Here is a 17,935-nt window from a genome sequence, read left to right on the forward strand (position 1 = left end):
TATTGAAAAAAGGCTCATGTACATTGTTCATTATATTTGGGTTTTTCTGTTACTCTTTTATGAGCTTTCTAAATAAAGAATGAAATAAATAAATAAATAAATTCTCTGTGATGTCCGCAAAGTCCTCTGTGTGGGTTTTCAGTATGCTGGCACCTTGCTGGCACCGATTTCCCCTCACACAAATGGAAGTGCGCAGAAAGATGAGCAGTTTTGGGCTTATAAAAGTCTCAGGTATATGCACAGGCAAACATAGCAGCTGCACATCGCTGGGAACTAAATTCCTATTGAAGAACCATTTAAAACAACTGTTTCAGGAGCCAATCGTAATGTAAGAGGTCCTTTATAGTTCCTAACCTGTACATGACTGACTTTTGAAATGTTCTCCCAAAATTAATCATTTTAATAATAATCATCTATTGCAGCCTGTTTGAGTGTCTCCAGTGAAAGACTATTACATTTCCTGAGATGCTACCTTGACAAATATACTGTGACACCTCAAGTTTATTTTACAAAGTGAACACATCGCTGCATGTGGAAATCTGTGTAATCCCTTTCATGACAGCCATTAAACAAGGAGAAAAAAGAAAACCAACTGCATCCGCTGGTCTTGATGATCAGTAGAACTGGTTTTTCCAAATAGGTCAGACAACCTTTCACAAGGCATTTCTCAGTGTCTTGTGCTAAATATCCTCATGGTATAAAGACAGGATCATTTCTCAGATCCCTGACACTACAACAAAAACTATAAAACAAAGACAGAACCGCTAAACATAATCCCACAGAATTTAATAAACAGTTTAACATGCCACATAACTGCAAACAAATCTGGTCAGGGTATAAGCAACATGTATTCTTATATATAAAGTATTCAAGAATATTCTGGTCAGCAGTTTAAATTCTCATTTGTTTTACCCCAATCTACTACAGTTGTGAAGAACACAAAGTAGAAAATTATATTCCAAATGTGATGGCTGACTTATATACTAATGTGATGTTAGATTGTGTAAGCATGTACAGTATGAAGCATTAGGAACACTTATCCTTGTGACTATACACTGGCAGATCACATACCAAATGTAAGCAAAGTACATATATAAGATGTTACCTGAAGCCCCTGTGACTGCTGGAAGCCCATCCTGCTGTCAGTGCCGGCCTGTGCTGCCTTTCGTGGGCAGTGTTCAGTGTACAGTGTTTAGCAGCAGCAAGAGTAGCACCACCACCACCAGGGTAACTTACAGGAACAATAACCTGTAGCCTGAGACACTGAGCATCAGCAACAGCATCGGGAAGGGAACTACAGTACTCAGAAGGACAACTCCCTACAGACTGGGCCGAGCCTCCGGGACTCTCAGCCAATGACATTTCGACGAAGAACTTAAGACCACGCCCCCTTGCTTCAGTGAATGCAGTGATGTCAGCGAGGGCGGAGTCCACCTATGTGGAAGCGATGTGTTATCTGGACTTGTTGCAACCTGCAGCGTGACTGAGTGGACCGGGGAGCTGTGTGTGACAGTGTGTCTGTCCTGACTCCACCGCACGTTACCTGCTCACTCGGACAACGGGATTTATTATATATGTGTGCAGCAACAGATGCAGCTGTGATCTGCAACCACTACAATCAATGCGAGCGTTTTGCCCTGAGAAGCTTACAATCTAAATAATCATGCCTTCTTTCTGTGCAATGGAGAATGCACTGTATGAGCAGCTGCCCTGCTGCATGCAAAATTTCAGATCTACAACATATTTGTTTGCACCGAAAAAGTGAGAAATAAAGATTCAACTCTGCTCTGTTGGCAAATCTCCCAAAGTTGTCACATCACATAACAAGTAATATCCCCCTCTGCTGAATTGTCACTCTGTTTTACACACAAATGCCCCTGTCCTTCTCACTTCTGTTTTTTTTCTCTCTTTCTTACTCCACCATAAAATCAATAAGGTGAAGAATTCTATGTTTGGGGGGTATTCTATTCAATGTGATACCCACAAAGTGACTCTGGAATGGTTGGGCGGAGGCACTTGTCGAACGGTAACTTCAGTATTTTTTCTCGAACCCCAAAGAGGTGAAAGTTAGCAAGGAATGGCCTACGTATTAGACTGTAATATGTGCACCGGTGAGGATGTGTTGCTTCGCAATGCACTGCATTTAATGTACTAAATGCCGGGATGTACTAAACATGAAAAACCCATAAAACCCCCCAAAATTCAGTTTTCGGGGGTTTTACCTCTTTCCCCAAATACAGTAAGCATGAGAAAGCGATGCATTCCGATGCTTCGTCCCGATGGGAACCCAATAGAAGCCTATGGGCTTCTTTTGGGGAAGCTCCCTCTTGGGAGATATCCGACCGGATCCCTCCCATGAGCCCCGCGGCCTTCTGGACGCCAGAGGGACTTCTGGGTGTTAAACACGGAAGTCCCTCTGCCTGTCAGCGTCACAAAAAACAGCTCTTATCGGGAGAGCTGTCTTTGCGATATTCTTTGTACATACCGTGGTAATGAACGGCGGTATGTACCCGAAGACAGGCGTGATGTACTGCATCGCTAACACGATGCGTAGTACATCCCTCCCAAAAGCTGGGTACACACTAGATGATATGTGTACCCAGCGATGGCAGATGCGACTGGACGATATATAGTGCGGTTGATCCACACTGCACAATCCGGTGTACAACCGCCCGCTATATCGTTCCCTCGCCACATCCAGAACCATGCTGTCTGCCACCAGATCTTCAGATTGGCTTGCACTGCAGGCCGCTCTGAAGATGCGACGAATCGCGTGTGGGAGCACGCAAAAGTGCGTACACTATGGACGATGTGGACGATTTGTATGTCCAATTCGTCCTAAAACAAGAAATTGTCCAATATATCGTCTAGACTCTAGTGTGTACCCAGCTTAAGAGTAACATTGGGCCTGATTCTGAGTCACATGCAACTTCACATTTGGCTGCATGTAGTTTTTTCTTTTTCTCGCTTACTGCTCATGCATCCCAGGCTGTACATGCACCTATGAGAATGTACGCATGATTCAGAGTCGCATTGACTTCGACTGTGTCTCTGCAGGTGCTAAATGGTCCTGTCTGGGTGGTAAGTGGGCGGCAATAATCCAGACACACACAAGAGAACGGAGTGAGTTGGGGGTGATTTACTCACTATTCATGTGACGCCAAATTCATATGGATTTCCTTCACCTAACATGGGGTAGATAAAAGTGATGATAATGATGGCTGCTCCTACATACGCAAAAAAAAACATTTGTATAGATGCATGCACTTTAGGACATGCGTATAGTCCCATTAGCATTCGGTATGCAATCCATTCACATTCAGAATGTTGCAATTGAAACCATATGCAACAATATGCCTGATTTAATCCAGCAATACATTGCGTACATGATTTTATTTACTCTCCAATACAGCAGAATCAATTTCAATCTCATGTTCTAATAAAAAAAAAAAAAAAGTTTTGCTTAAACAACCACATAAATGCATAATACATGCCCGAGCAACCAACAAACCACCAATCAGTGTCAGCTAAGTATTTGCAAACAAGCGGTTTTGCTAGGGACCGCCAACATCATCTGCTGCCAGTCCCAGACTACCTTTGAATAATACGGCTGTGTTTACAATTGCACAAACACATCTTACTGCCCTTGGCCTATGTTAGAACGCCTCTGTATCAAGCCTTGCACTCAGAATAGTCTACACTGTGTGCATAGCAATGCCACCCCCCGAACTCCATATAGCATTCTGAAAATATCACCTGAAAGATGGCCACCGGCAAAGGATACTGGGGGCCACTGAATGGAATTGTGAGGGGCTCCTGCACACAACCCCCTTCCCCAGACTATTATACAGTTCTCAGGAGCATATTATCGCCCGAGGGGGCCCATCCTTCGGGAACGCCTCCATTTGGCCAGCCACCCCCCCTCCCCGCCTACAAAACGGGGCGAGCTGTCGATCAACATCGACAGCCACCCCGTTTTCTTGCGAGCCCCGGAGCGAGTGATTTCACTCTCGCTCCGGGGCTCGCACACGTGCAGCCGCATGCGCACTGCCCGGCCATTGACCTGATTGCGAGAGCATAGCGCTTGCGAGCGGGTCTGAATCAGGCCCACTGTTTAATTAAAAGTGTTTGCCTTTAGGTTAATTAACATGGTTATGCCCATTGAAAACTAAATAGATATAAGTAATCTCAATTTATGTATGCATTTCACACATAAAAATGAGAGGTACTATTTTTTTGTGTGACTACTTGGTAGATTGTTGTTACAAAATCATCTCATTGCCAGGGAGTAACTATGGAAACAGAAAGTGTATAAACACACGTACTTTCAGGCAAGCATTTGCTTTGCGTCAATTTTGATTTTGATTCCCAAGTGCTAGTGCTCAGTAAAATATAATGGAGAAAGCTATGGGATCACTCGCAGTGAAAAGTAAGTAAGTTTTTTTCTATGCTTTTAGAATCCATAGTTTTTTAATGCCCATATGTAAAACTCCTAATACAATAATAAATAAGGATCAATTTCTAACAATCCTCTAATCAGAGTTCTAAATTTCGGGTGTGATACCAAATTCCAACATTCAGAATGTCGACATGATCTGAAAGTTGACATTATGAAAGTCTACATGGACATAATGCCAACATTGTGAATGTCGACATAGCGTTTGTAGCATATTTCAAGCCTCAACCTTAACTCCACCCTGACTCTAACCGCAGCCTTAACTTAAACTCACCCTAAACCTAACACTAACCTTTCATGGCCCTGTCCACATTCACGATTCCAAATAGTAACTTCAGATAATCATTGCTGCCCTAGATCTCACCAAGAGGAAGCGGATACCTATCACTGCCTCTGGGCCAGGCTTGCCGACAATCTGGCTGCCTCTTCCGTGAGGAGGCAGCCAGCTCGGCATAGCATGGGGGGTGTGATGCGGTTTTGTGGGCGGGGGGCGTGACAGCGTAATCGCGTCATCATGGCCCCGCCCCTCACTGCACTGTGTAGCCGGGGGCGGGGTCACCCGCCCACACCCCTCACCAGGGTCCGCTCTCACTTTGCATAGGCGGCCAGTCCGGGGGGAACTGATGACGCAATTCGCGCTGAATCCAGTCATCAGTTCCCACCGGACCAGCGACCTATGCAAGGCATCTTTCCGTAGGTAGGCCAAACTTGTAAATTTTGTTCCTTTTAATCCAAAATGGGCAATCTTGGGAATTTTTGACCAAGCATGCATATGACTCTGGAAAGCTAAAAGCTTTTGGCCCTCATTCAGAGCCGTTCGCTATTTGTGGTCGTTCGTTCAAAAACAAGGGGTGGCTATTCAAATGATCCGTTCGCAAATTGCAGTCTGTTCCCACCTCTAAGTCTGAACGAGCGAGCAAAACATACGTTCGTTTTTTTGATAAAAACGCCCCCTGGCCGCACGCACCATACCTCATGTCCGCTATTTATTAGATTAATCGAGTACATCGTACAGCGTATGAACTGCTCGCTATTCTTGTGGTTGGTGTTTTCAACCGCTATTTTGCGAGCAGTTCTGAGTTAAAAAAAAACAAGTGACGTGGGCAATGACGCTGCTGTATTAATTATGCACTCCCTTAAAACGCCCGTTTTGACCTTTAAGCACGCCTGCGAACGGATCTCCACTCCCCGTTTTCAAGCACCTTCCCCTGTTACCACCCACATACGCCTCATTCTGTCACTCAAAATAGCAGGCCCTCGCTATATTGCGTACCAACGATTTTCGGCCGCACTGACTAGTTCGCGCATGCGTACTAAAAACCGTACGCATGCGCAGATGTGCGAACATCGCTCGGAACGAGCGTACTGCCGCTAGCGAGTGGCTCTGAATGAGGGCCTTTGTTAGCTGTAAGTACTGCAGGCAAAAAAACAAGGTTGGTTGGACAGCACTCCACCCCAAATGCCCCTACATCAGAATAGACTGCACTTTTTGTTCAGGATGGATTGGGTAGAAACACTCATACACTAAGCATGGCAACAGAGGGGGCCTAGGGGCACAACTGTACTGGGCCCGCGGTCCTAGGGGGGCCCCAGAGTGCAGGGGCGGGCTGGATCGGTGGGGGTTGAGGCCGGCTGCCATGTGCCCTGGGGTCGCACACACTGTGAATGCTTTTGGGCCGGTATCCAACCTGCCCATTACTGCTTGATGCAGCCGTGGCGCTGGCTGCCGTGAGGGGGAGCGGATTCTTTCATTAATCAGGAGGAGCATTGCAGATGTGGAGCAGAGTTTGTGTGACAGCCTCAGCATGCATCAGGCAGTGCGGCTCCATCTCGGCTCCACCTCCACAGCCCACAGTCCCAGTTACTTCCTCCATAGCTACGTCTCCGATTTGCCCCAGTATTGTTATGTGGTGCCCGCTGGCTGGGGACGCGCCTGCAGTAGTGCAGAGAGGGCGGAACGGAAGCCATGCAGTCCGGTAGGGACTTCCTCTCCTTTATTACAGGCTGGAAGAGGGCTAAGTACCCCAAAATGCTGAGGGATGGGTCTGTTCTACTGCTGCTTCACCTGCATAGAAATGGTGTCCCTGGGGCGTGAGATCCGGCTGCCAGCCTGGGCACAATTTTACCTCAGAATAGCATGATAAAAGTTCCTCCAGAGCGCAAATTGAATAAAAGAACAAGAAGTGCTGATGTGAGTGACAATGTTCAAAGATACAATTATTGTTTATGTAATATATATATAAATATATATATATATATATAGCATGAGAGATGGCTTGCTTAGTGACAGGGTGTTTTATATATATATATATATATGTTAATATAAAGGGAGAGGAGAGTGCTCCATGGTGCAGATAAAAAATGATGGTTTTATTTAAACAAACAATGGGTGCATTACAGTGTCGGCGCTCAGTGGAGCCGCCCGTACCAGAGGCCCCGCCCTAACGCGTTTCGTCATGGATTTCGTTAGGGCAGGGCCTCTGTGACGTATCTCTTAGGAATCCCCAGTTGGTACAAGCGTCTTCCCAGCTGCACGTGGTCCAACCGGGTGTGGTCTACTTTGCAGTATCCAGCAGCAGGGTGTGTGAGCCCGGCGGTCTCTTGGGCTAGCGCCGATTACTTCTGGTGGAGTATTTTAAAACACATCATGTGGTAACCAGCCCACACAGTTTGTTTTCAGGTACGGGCGGCTCCACTGAGCGCCGACACTGTAATGCACCCATTGTTTGTTTAAATAAAACCATAATTTTTTACCTGCACCATGGAGCGCTCTCCTCTCCCTTTATATTAACAGAATCCTGGACTTGGTATCCGGTCTTTCCCTTGTGGTGAGCTGCGGTCCGTTATCATTGGGACCTGGTGTTACATGAAAAAAACAAGTACTTTTTTACCCAAAACTGGTGTTTTATTGCTGGACTCATGAGAGTTGATATATTATCTATGGACAGTGTGTTTTTATGAACATGCGCAATCACTGACTTTTTATTTTCATATATATATATATTATATATATATATATATATACTGCCATGTGTTCTTAAATATATACACTTATACACATATAGCTGTAATGGGGGAGGGGGTGTTTGTGTGTATGGAGAGGTACTGCTGTAATGTGTGTATGTAGAGGTGTTGATGGAATGTGGCTGGGTGTAGGAGTATTGCTGTTATGTATGTGGATGGGATGTAGTTGAAATCCTTGCTGTTGGGATGCCGACGCTCAGAATGCCGACGCCGGAATTCCAACATTAGTCAGAATCCCGGCGCCGGGATCCCGACTATAAGAAGTAGGGCTAGGGGGAGGGTTATGGTTAGTATTAGGGATAGGTACTGTGGGGGAGAGTTAGGGTTAAGCACTAGGGGGAGAAGTTAGGTTTAGGGTGCAGGGAGGGAGGGTTAGGGGTAGGGCACCGGTACCTCCATTGTAAAATAAATAGTTAAAAAAGACACTACACACACACCGTATACAGTAAAAGTTTAATACACATATACCTCACTCACACATACTTACCTGCTGCCAGATGTTCCCATGTAGAAATCTGTGTGGAATGACCTGCAAAACAGTTCCTATACTCACCTCCATCCTCGCACTGGTCTCCGTAGCATCCAGGGGGGTCTTTGCAAAAAAACAAACCGCCACCCGATCCATATACTTACCATTAGCGGTAAATATGTGTGACTATATACACCGCTAACCGGCTCCCGATTCCCGACTCTTCATTAAGAACTGTCAGGAGCCGCCAGCCAATCAGCGGCCGATAACTGTAGTGCGGCCGCTGATTGGCTCCGTCTTCTGACAGTTTCCACGAATGAGTCAGGAGCCAGAGCCAATCAGCAGCCGCTCTACAGTTAGCGGCTGCTGATTGGCTTCCGGCCCCTTACACACTGACCAGGCCGTGTGGTAACTGTCAGGAGCCGGAGCCAATCAGCAGCCGCTAACTGTAGTGCGGCTGCTGATTGGCTGGCAGCTCCTGACAGTTCTCACTGATTAGTCAGGAGCTGGTTAGCGGTGGGAACTGTCAGGTCACACATATACACCGCTAATGGTAAGTATATGGATCGGGTACTCGGTTTGTTTTATTGCAAAGACCCCCCTGGATGCTACGGAGACCAACGCGAGGATGGAGGTGAGTATAGGAACTTTTTTGCAGGTCATTCCACACAGATTTTTACATGGGACAAGGGGACGCGAACATCTGGCAGTAGGTATGTGTGAGTGAGGTAGGTGTGTAATAAACTTTTACTGTATATGGTGTGTGTGTCGTGTCGTTATTTAACTATTTATTTTACAGTGGAGGTACGGGTGCTGGCCGCCTGCTGGCACCTGTAGTTCCACTGTAAAATACAATAGTTTACTTTTATCTTACACTTTAACGGGCAAGAGCCCCGGGCTTCTGACAAAACCTGAGGTTTTGGGAGAGGGGGGACCCCTTTTTTCGGGGGCTCCCACCTCCCGAGATTCCCGGCTTGGCCTGACCAGCTTCGGGTGAGGATACTTTGGCCCTGGAGACCCGGTAATAGGGTCTCCTGGCTGTGGTATTACACAATGGTCGGTTCGGGTCCGGTGCTGGTTTTAAATATAGGGGGACCCCTACGCAAGTTTTCCCCCCTATATTTCCCCCCTATATTTAAAACCAGAACCAGTACCCTACTCGTTTTGTTCCCCGGAATTTTTGGAACCAGGACTGTCTGACACGTCCGGGACTGGTTATGCTTTCGGGTTGGATCCTACGTCTTTTTTTTTTTTTTTTTACAAAAATGTAACCTTTTCTTTACAGGATTTACACACAAGCAGCCTTCACATATCTCACTGATATGTGCAGGCTGCTAGCTTGGGAGAGATTTGCAGAGAGAAACACTGCAATCTCAGGTGAGTAATCTCATCTTCACTTGCAACTCGGGGGAGATATCTCGATCTGCATCAATATCGTAAAACTCACTTTCAGCTAAACTCACTTTTTAGTAAATTTGAGAAATTAAAAACGGGAAAATCACCAATCTCGAATCTTAGTAAATTTACACCCAGGAGTCTGGAGGAGCAGCAGAAAAACCTAGCTCTGCACTTGACATAAATTACATATTGGTCTTTTTATGAACTGGATAGTGTATTATTATACAGTGTTAATAAGTAACCCTATTGATGCACTGGCGGAACTCCCGGAGACAATGGAGTCATTTGCCGCCGGGCGTCAGCCCTGAAGGGGGCACCTGGCTCCATTGTCCCCAGGAGCTGCATGGAGAAGGAGCGCCGCTGATCGGCGCTCCACCTCCATTGACGTAACTACGGAGGGTGCAAGGGGTGTGGTCGCACCCCTGCACCCTCCATTTGCCGGGCGCCCGTTGAGTGTGTTACCAGTGGGCGCCCAGCTCCTATCCTCCTGGCGGTAGCCGGAATACGGAGCTCCCTCCGTCTTCCGGGTCCCGCAGTGTACTATGGGAGTGACGTCATAACGTCACTCCCATAGTGCCGAGGAGCGGACGCCGGGGACGGAGCTCAGGAGTGAGCTCCGTCTTCCGGGTCCCGCAGTGCACTATGGGAGTGACATAATGACGTCACTCCCATAGTGCCGAGGAGCAGACACCAGGGATGGACGGCAGCAGCACTGGAGCGGGGATAAAGGTAAGTGTTTGTTTTTGTGTGTGTGTGCGCGCGGTGGGGGCCATCACTACTGGGGGCAACTACAGGGGCCTACTACTGGGGACAACTACAAGGGCTCACTACTGGGGCCTACTACTGGGGGCAACTACAGGGGCCTACTACTGGGGGCAACTACAGGGGCTCACTACTGGGGGCAACTACAGGGGCCTGCTACTGGGGGCAACTACAGGGTCTGCTACTGGGGGGCAACTACAGGGGCTCACTACTGGGGGCAACTACAGGGGCCTGCTACTGGGGGCAACTACAGGGGCCTACTACTGGGGGCAACTACTGGGGCTCACTACTGGGGGCAACTACAGGGGCTTGCTACTGGGGGCAACTACAGGGGCTCACTACTGGGGGTAACTACAGGGGCCTCACTACTGGGGGTAACTACAGGGGACTCACTACTGGGGGCAACTACAGGGTGCTCACTACTGGGGGCAACTACAGGGGCCTCACTACTGGGGGCAACTACAGGGGCCTCACTACTGGGGGTAACTACAGGGGCCTCACTACTGGGGGTAACTACAGGGGCCTCACTACTGGGGGTAACTACAGGGGCCTCACTACTGGGGGCAACTACATGGTGCTCACTACTGGGGGCAACTACAGGGGCCTCACTACTGGGGGCAACTACAGGGGCCTCACTACTGGGGGCAACTACAGGGGGCTCACTACTGGGGGCAACTACAAGGGGCCTCACTACTGGGGGCAACTACCGGGGGCTCACTACTGGAGGCAACTACAAGGGGCCTCACTACTGGGGGCAACTACCGGGGGTTCACTACTGGATGTACTGCATAGGGGGACCATTACTGGGGAGCACTACATAGGCGGACCACTACTGGGGGCATTATATAAAAGGAACTGCATAAGGGGGGCGGCGGCAGCTGGGGCTGGCATAGGTGCTGGGGGGTAGTACATTTTAGTTTGGGGGGGGGGGGCACCAACATTTATATTGCCTCCGGGCACCTGGGATGAAATTACGCCACTGTATTGATAGTCTATAGCAGTGAACTCCTAACAGTGCATGTTTTCCAGATCTCCTAGTTGGTGCAGAGTTGTATTTATTACTGGCTGAAACATGTTAAAAGATCCACACGTGGTGCTAATTATTTAGTTGGTAAGTATAGTCAATAGTCCACCCAGTCTATATTTTGACCAATCCTAGCATCAGATCAGTGAGTCCTTACATTCCTGATAGTACTGCTAAGCACCTGAGTATCAGAGAAGCAATGTTGCGGCAACCAGTGTAAGCAGTAAACCATACTTGCAGACATTCAGCTCCCTCCTTCAGGGTGGCCGGGTAATGATGCTGCATTGGAGGCGGGGCCGCGCAATCGCGTAATCGTGGCCCCGCTCCCTCTTCACAATGCCGAAAAACTGGCATTGTGAAGCAGGGGGCAGGGCCACAATGATGCGATTCCCCCCCCCACCCCCTGCTGCGGGGGTTGGGGTTTCTATTATTAGTCAGGTGGGGAGGCGGCAGCCGGGAGGCTTGCCTGCCTTTCCGGGGAGTCGGGAGCGGCACCCGATATTCGGGAGGCTCCTGGCCAAATCGGGAGGGTAGGCAAGCCTGCAGTAAACAGTAGAAAGAGACTAAAGCTGGGTACACACTGATAGATATATCGCCCGTTCGTTTGAACGGGTGATATATCTATAGTGCATCGCCAGGTGTGTTCAGCGCATATGTCTGTGAACGACGTCGTTCACAGACATATCGGATCTGCAGTACAGCATAGCAGATGGCCAATATATCTGAAAGATATATCAGCCATCTGCTGGTGTGTAAGGGCAACCCGCCGATCACCTGTACACATGGTGCAGGACCCGGCTATTTAAATGCTCATTTGAGCTGTCAAGCCCGGCACATTGGGCAGATGAATTGGTTTACACTTATCAATCGTCAAGGCTCCATACTAGGGGTGAGCGGGTTCGGATTTCTGAAACCCCCCCGATCCGAGGCCGATCCGAGTCATGCTCGACTTTTCCCGCCTGACTCGGATCTGAAATCGAGGCAAAACGTCATCATCCCGCCTTCCGGGTCTCGCGGGTTTTGGATCCTATATAAGGTACCCGCGTCGGCGCCATTTTCTCACTCGGCTGTGGATAGTGAAGAGGGAGGGTGGGAGTTAGGGCTGGCTGGGCTGTGTAGTGTAGTGTAGTGTAGTGCAGAGTAGTGTTGTGCTGTGCTGTGCTGCGCTGTGCTACTGTTGTCCATAGGGGCTGTGTCCACTACTTCAAAGTCCATAGGGGCTGGCTGTGTTGTGCTGTGCTGCTGTTGTCCATAGGGGCTGTGTCCACTACTTCAAAGTCCATAGGGGCTGGCTGGACTGTGTTGTGCAGTCAGTTGTCCATAGGGGCTGTGTCCACTCCAAAGTCCTGTGCAGTGTCCCAGTCCTAAAGGGGTGCTGTAGTGTTGCCAGGGGGTGCTCTGTCCGTCAGGGGTGCTCCCCCCAAGTGCTAAAAAAAATAATATTTTTTCTGTGTTTGTGAATTGTGTGCGCAGTAGCCGCACGTGCATCAACAAAGTAGTGCCAAGCGTGCGCCTGTGTCATAAGTAAAGGGCCGGCTGGCTTGACCGTTAAAGGGTGCTGTAACCCCCAAAGTACACTCCAAACCAAATAAAAAAATATTTTCTGTGTTTGTGAATTGTGTGCGCAGTAGCTGCACGTGCATCAACAAAGTAGTGCCAAGCGTGCGCCTGTGTCATAAGTAAAGGGCCAGCTGGCTTGACCATTAAAGGGTGCTGTAACCCCCAAAGTACACTCCAAACCAAATAAAAAAAATATTTTCTGTTTGTGAATTGTGTGCGCAGTAGCCGCACGTGCATCAACAAAGTAGTGCCAAGCGTGCGCCTGTGTCATAAGTAAAGGGCCGGCTGGCTTGACCGTTAAAGGGTGCTGTAACCCCCAAAGTACACTCCAAACCAAATAAAAAAAATATTTTCTGTGTTTGTGAATTGTGTGCGCAGTAGCCGCACGTGCATCAACAAAGTAGTGCCAAGCGTGCGCCTGTGTCATAAGTAAAGGGCCGGCTGGCTTGACCGTTAAAGGGTGCTGTAACCCCCAAAGTACACTCCAAACCAAATAAAAAAAATATTTTCTGTGTTTGTGAATTGTGTGCGCAGTAGCCGCACGTGTATCAACAAAGTAGTGCCAAGCGTGCGCCTGTGTCATAAGTAAATGGCTGGCTGGCTTGACCGTTAAAGGGTGCTGTAACTCCCAAAGTACACTCCAAACCAAATAAAAAAATATTTTCTGTGTTTGTGAATTGTGTGCACTGTGGCTGCACGTGCATCAACAAAGGAGCAGCGCCAAGCGTGCGCCTGTGTCCCATAAGTAAAGAGCCGGCTGGCTCATTTCTTAAAGGGTGGTGTAACCCACAAAGTGCACTACTCTCCAGCAAAAATAAAAAAATATTTTCTGTGTTTGTGTGCGCCTTAGCCGCATGTATATATCAATATAACATAAATGGAGGACCAAACTTTCTCCGATAAAAATAAAATAGGGAAAGATCAAGAACCACTTCCTCCTAGTGCTGTTGCTGCTGCTGGGAGTTGTTCAACATCCCAGAGGAGGAAGTAGGAACACCACTACTTTTACTAAACAATTGACCCTCCAACAGTCCCTAGCGATGAGGATGAAGTACAACAGCAGTCATCCTGAAGCAAAACGTATAACTGAGGCCTTGACTGCTATGTTGGTGTTAGACGTGCGTCCGGTAGCAGCAGCGACAAGCGTGCGTCTGTCTGTTAAAGGGTGGTGTAACCCTCAAAGTGCGCTCCACAAACAATAAAAAAAATCTTCTTTTTTTTCTCTTTGTGAAATGTGTGGGCTGTAGCCGCACCTGCATCCTTAAAGCAGCAGCGACAAGCGTGCATCTGTCTGTTAAAGGGTAGTGTAACCCTCAAAGTGCGCTCCACAAACAATAAAAAAATTCTTATTTTTTTTCTCTTTGTGAAATGTGTGGGCTGTAGCCGCACCTGCATCCTTAAAGCAGCAGCGACAAGCGTGCGTCTGTCTGTTAAAGGGTGGTGTAACGCTCAAAGTGCTCCAAAAAATAAAAAACTATTTTTTTATGTGTTTGTGACTTGTGTGCGATGTAGCCGCACGTGCATCAACACAGTAGCAGCGCCAAGCGTGCTCCTGTGTCATAAGTCAAGGGCCGGTTTGGACATCTGGTCCGGACTGGACGTGCCAACAATTTCTGACAAGTCTACTGTCACTGCATATGATACTGTCCTCAAAGAAGCAGCGACAAGCGTGCGTCTGTCTGTTAAAGGGTGGTGACACCCTCAAAGTGTGCTCCACAAACAATAAAAATATTCTTCTTTTTTTTTCTGTCTTTGTGAATTGTGTGGGCTGTAGCCGCACCTGCATCCTTAAAGCAGCAGTGACAAGCGTGCATCTGTCTGTTAAAGGGTGGTGTAAGCCTCAAAGTGCGCTCCACAAACAATAAAAAAATTCTTCTTTTTTTTTCTGTCTTTGTGAATTGTGTGGGCTGTAGCCGCACTTGCATCCTTAAAGCAGCAGCGACAAGCGTGCATCTGTCTGTTAAAGGGTGGTGTAACCCTCAAAGTGCGCTCCACAAACAATAAAAAAATTCTTATTTTTTTTTCTCTTTGTGAAATGTGTGGGCTGTAGCCGCAGCTGCATCCTTAAAGCAGCAGCGACAAGCGTGCGTCTGTCTGTTAAAGGGTGGTGTAACCCTCAAAGTGCTCCAAAAAATAAAAAACTATTTTTTTATGTGTTTGTGACTTGTGTGCGATGTAGCCGCATGTGCATCAACACAGTAGCAGCGCCAAGCATGCGCCTGTGTCATAAGTCAAGGGCCGGTTTGGACACCTGGTCCGGACTGGACGTGCCAACAATTTCTGACAAGTCTACTGTCACTGCATATGATACTGTCCTCAAAGCAGCAGCGACAAGCGTGTGTCTGTCTGTTAAAGGGTGGTGTAACCCTCAAAGTGCGCTCCACAAACAATAAAAATATTCTTTTTTTTCTGTCTTTGTGAAATGTGTGGGCTGTAGCTGCACCTGCATCCTTAAAGCAGCAGCGACAAGTGTGCGTCTGTCTGTTAAAGGGTGGTGACACCCTCAAAGTGTGCTCCACAAACAATAAAAATATTCTTCTTTTTTTTTCGGTCTTTGTGAAATGTGTGGGCTGTAGCCGCACCTGCATCCTTAAAGCAGCAGCGACAAGCGTGCATCTGTCTGTTAAAGGGTGGTGTAACCCTCAAAGTGTGCTCCACAAACAATAAAAATATTCTTCTTTTTTTTCTGTCTTTTTGAAATGTGTGGGCTGTAGCCGCACCTGCATCCTTAAAGCAGCAGCGACAAGCGTGCGTCTGTCTGTTAAAGGATTACATCGGTGACAGCATCCAAGTAGGCATGTCAGTAGTACATGTACTGGCAGGAAAAAGAGGCAATTTGGAGGTCCCTGTACAAACTGGCTCTATTTTACCTGAGTTGCCCCCCCTCCAGTGTGTACTCCGAAAGAGTGTTTAGTGCAGCCGGGAACCTTGTCAGCAAAAGGCGTAGGAGGTTGCTTCCACAAAATGTGGAGAAGATGATGTTCATAAAAATGAATTATCAACTTTTCCAGGGAGACCAGCCTCCAGAACGTACAGAGGGACCTGTGGTGGTGGATTCCAGCGGAGACGAATTAATACTCTGTGAGGATGAGGATGTACACAACACTGAAGAGGGTGAGGAATCGGTGAATGAGGAGGATGAGGACGACATCTTGCCTCCGTAGAGCCAGTTTGTGCAGGGCTAGATTAATTGCCAGCTTGTTTTGTGGGGGCCCAAACGAACCAATCATTTCAGCCACAGTCGTGTGGCAGACCTGGCGCTGAAATGATTGGTTTGTTAAAGTGTGCATGTCCTGTTTATACAACATAAGGGTGGGTGGCATATTCCAAAGACAATTCCATCTTGCACCTCTTTTTTTTCTTTGCATTATGTACTGTTTGGGGCCTAGTTTTTCAAACTGCCATCCTGCCTGCCACTGCAGTGTCACTCCTAGATGGGCCACGTGTTTGTGCCGCCCACTCGTGTCGCTTAGCATAGTCATCCATCTACCTCGGTGCAACCTTTTGGACATAAAAACACTATTGTAAGGTGTGAGGTGTGCAGAATAAACTGGAAATGAGTGGAAATTAAGGTTTTTGAGGTTAATAATAGCATAGGAGCAGAAAAATCAACACATTCTGTGATTTTAGCTGTTTTTATGCTTTTTTAAAAAAAAATACAGATCCAAAACACAAAACCCAGAACCCAAAACACCGAAGGGTGGTTTTGGCAAAACCAAACCAGATCCAAAACACGAAGAAAGATCCAGATCCAAAACCAAAACACAAAACACGAAAAGTGGCCGGTGCACACCCCTACTGCATACACACACATCCCCAATCTTTCTGGTGAGAGGACAAATCTGGTATGTATGGGAGCAAATAACAATAGAAATTTGCTTCCAAACACTGGAAAGCGGACCAGATTTTCCTTGCCACCAGACAGATTTGACAGATATATCTATAGGTGTGTACGTAGCCTAAGAAGCTTTGGAACATCTTAATCTGCCACTGTTTACAATTTTGACATCACTGTTTTGTAAAATAACCTGAAACTTTGGAATATATTCCTTTGCTCATTTTCTGAGACCATATGGCCCTTTAATTGCCCAGCTCGATTTTATGTACTATTTATTTGGATATCAGATTTCTACGGTATATTGTTGCTGAATGCCAGGCATTTTGATTTCCAATGATTGTGCCACCAGTGCTTAGCATCAATGGCATGAAACCATTGCTAGAAAACCATGGTTTCAACCATCGATGTACAACCCTGCAAGTGTTGCTGGCCAATCAGAAAAAGGGGCAAGGCAAATTTTGTGCCTCCTCCACCAGCTTAAAAAACAACAACACATCGCTACCTCACTGCCTTTGATGGCAGAGAAGAATCTGATCTCCATCATCAATGGCTAAACCATCAACCATTGGTGTCAAACCATTAATGGCTGCTAAGCATCGATGGTCGATGGCCATCCCTAGATGTGACTATCAATCTGATTGCTCAGTATGTATATGTGTGTGTGTATGTGTGTACTGTGTAGGTATGTGTAATGACAGATCTAGTCACTATTAAGATCATATAGTGTAGTGTGTGGATACCTTTATTTAATTTAGCAAAAAAAGTTCTACATTAAATTTATTTTTTAAAATCAAGTAATGTTTCCATAGAGTTTCCTAATCTTATTTTTTTTTTGGAGTGGGTGAGGTGTGTGGGGGATATAGCGATTGTTTTGTTTTTTCTAAACGTTTTTACACAGCTCAGATTTCTAATTTAGTGCGAGGCAGCTGAAGTGACTATACAACAGATGCTTTACCAGCTATTCAGGGGAAATTCATTTCTGAGAAGTGTATGATTTCTGAGATACTAGAATTACCAAGAAAATGGGACACTCACTGTTGCATATATACAAAGAAGTTATTCGACAAAATATAAATTTCATGGTATTTCACCATGGTCCTTTATATTTTCAGGTGCCCAAACAGGGGGCATGGTCAAAACCACAGTATTGTTACCAACATTTTACCTATCAGAGCTCCGTTGTACCTTTAAGCCATCAGATTCCCACATGCCCCTTTATATGCCATCAGAACCCTCCACATGCCCCTTTATATGTCAACAGACCCCTCCACATGCCCCTTTATATGCCATTAGACCCCTCCACATGCCACTTTATATGCTATCATACTCATCCCACTTTATATGCCATCAAAGCGCCCCACATGTCCCTTTATGTGTCATCACATAGATATACATAAATAAAAA

General features: G+C 46.9%; 1 protein-coding gene across 3 annotated transcripts in view; it reads right to left on the reverse strand.

The window, feature by feature from the left end:
• PLD1 (phospholipase D1) overlaps positions 1-17,935 on the reverse strand; it is a 262,771-nt gene that overhangs the window by 166,138 nt on the left and 78,698 nt on the right. For 2 of the 3 annotated variants that reach the window (XM_088452407.1, XM_088452405.1), the window contains exon 1: positions 1,106-1,273. The exons of the other annotated variant lie outside the window; for it this stretch is intronic. The gene's annotated coding sequence lies outside the window, so the exon portion shown is untranslated. Of the gene's footprint in view, positions 1-1,105; positions 1,274-17,935 lie in introns of those variants that run through there. 3 annotated transcript variants of the gene reach the window in all.

Source organism: Taudactylus pleione, unplaced genomic scaffold (assembly GCF_031769625.1).
Source record: "Taudactylus pleione unplaced genomic scaffold, aTauple2 ptg000037l, whole genome shotgun sequence".
In the NCBI taxonomy this organism is placed as follows: domain Eukaryota; kingdom Metazoa; phylum Chordata; class Amphibia; order Anura; family Myobatrachidae; genus Taudactylus; species Taudactylus pleione.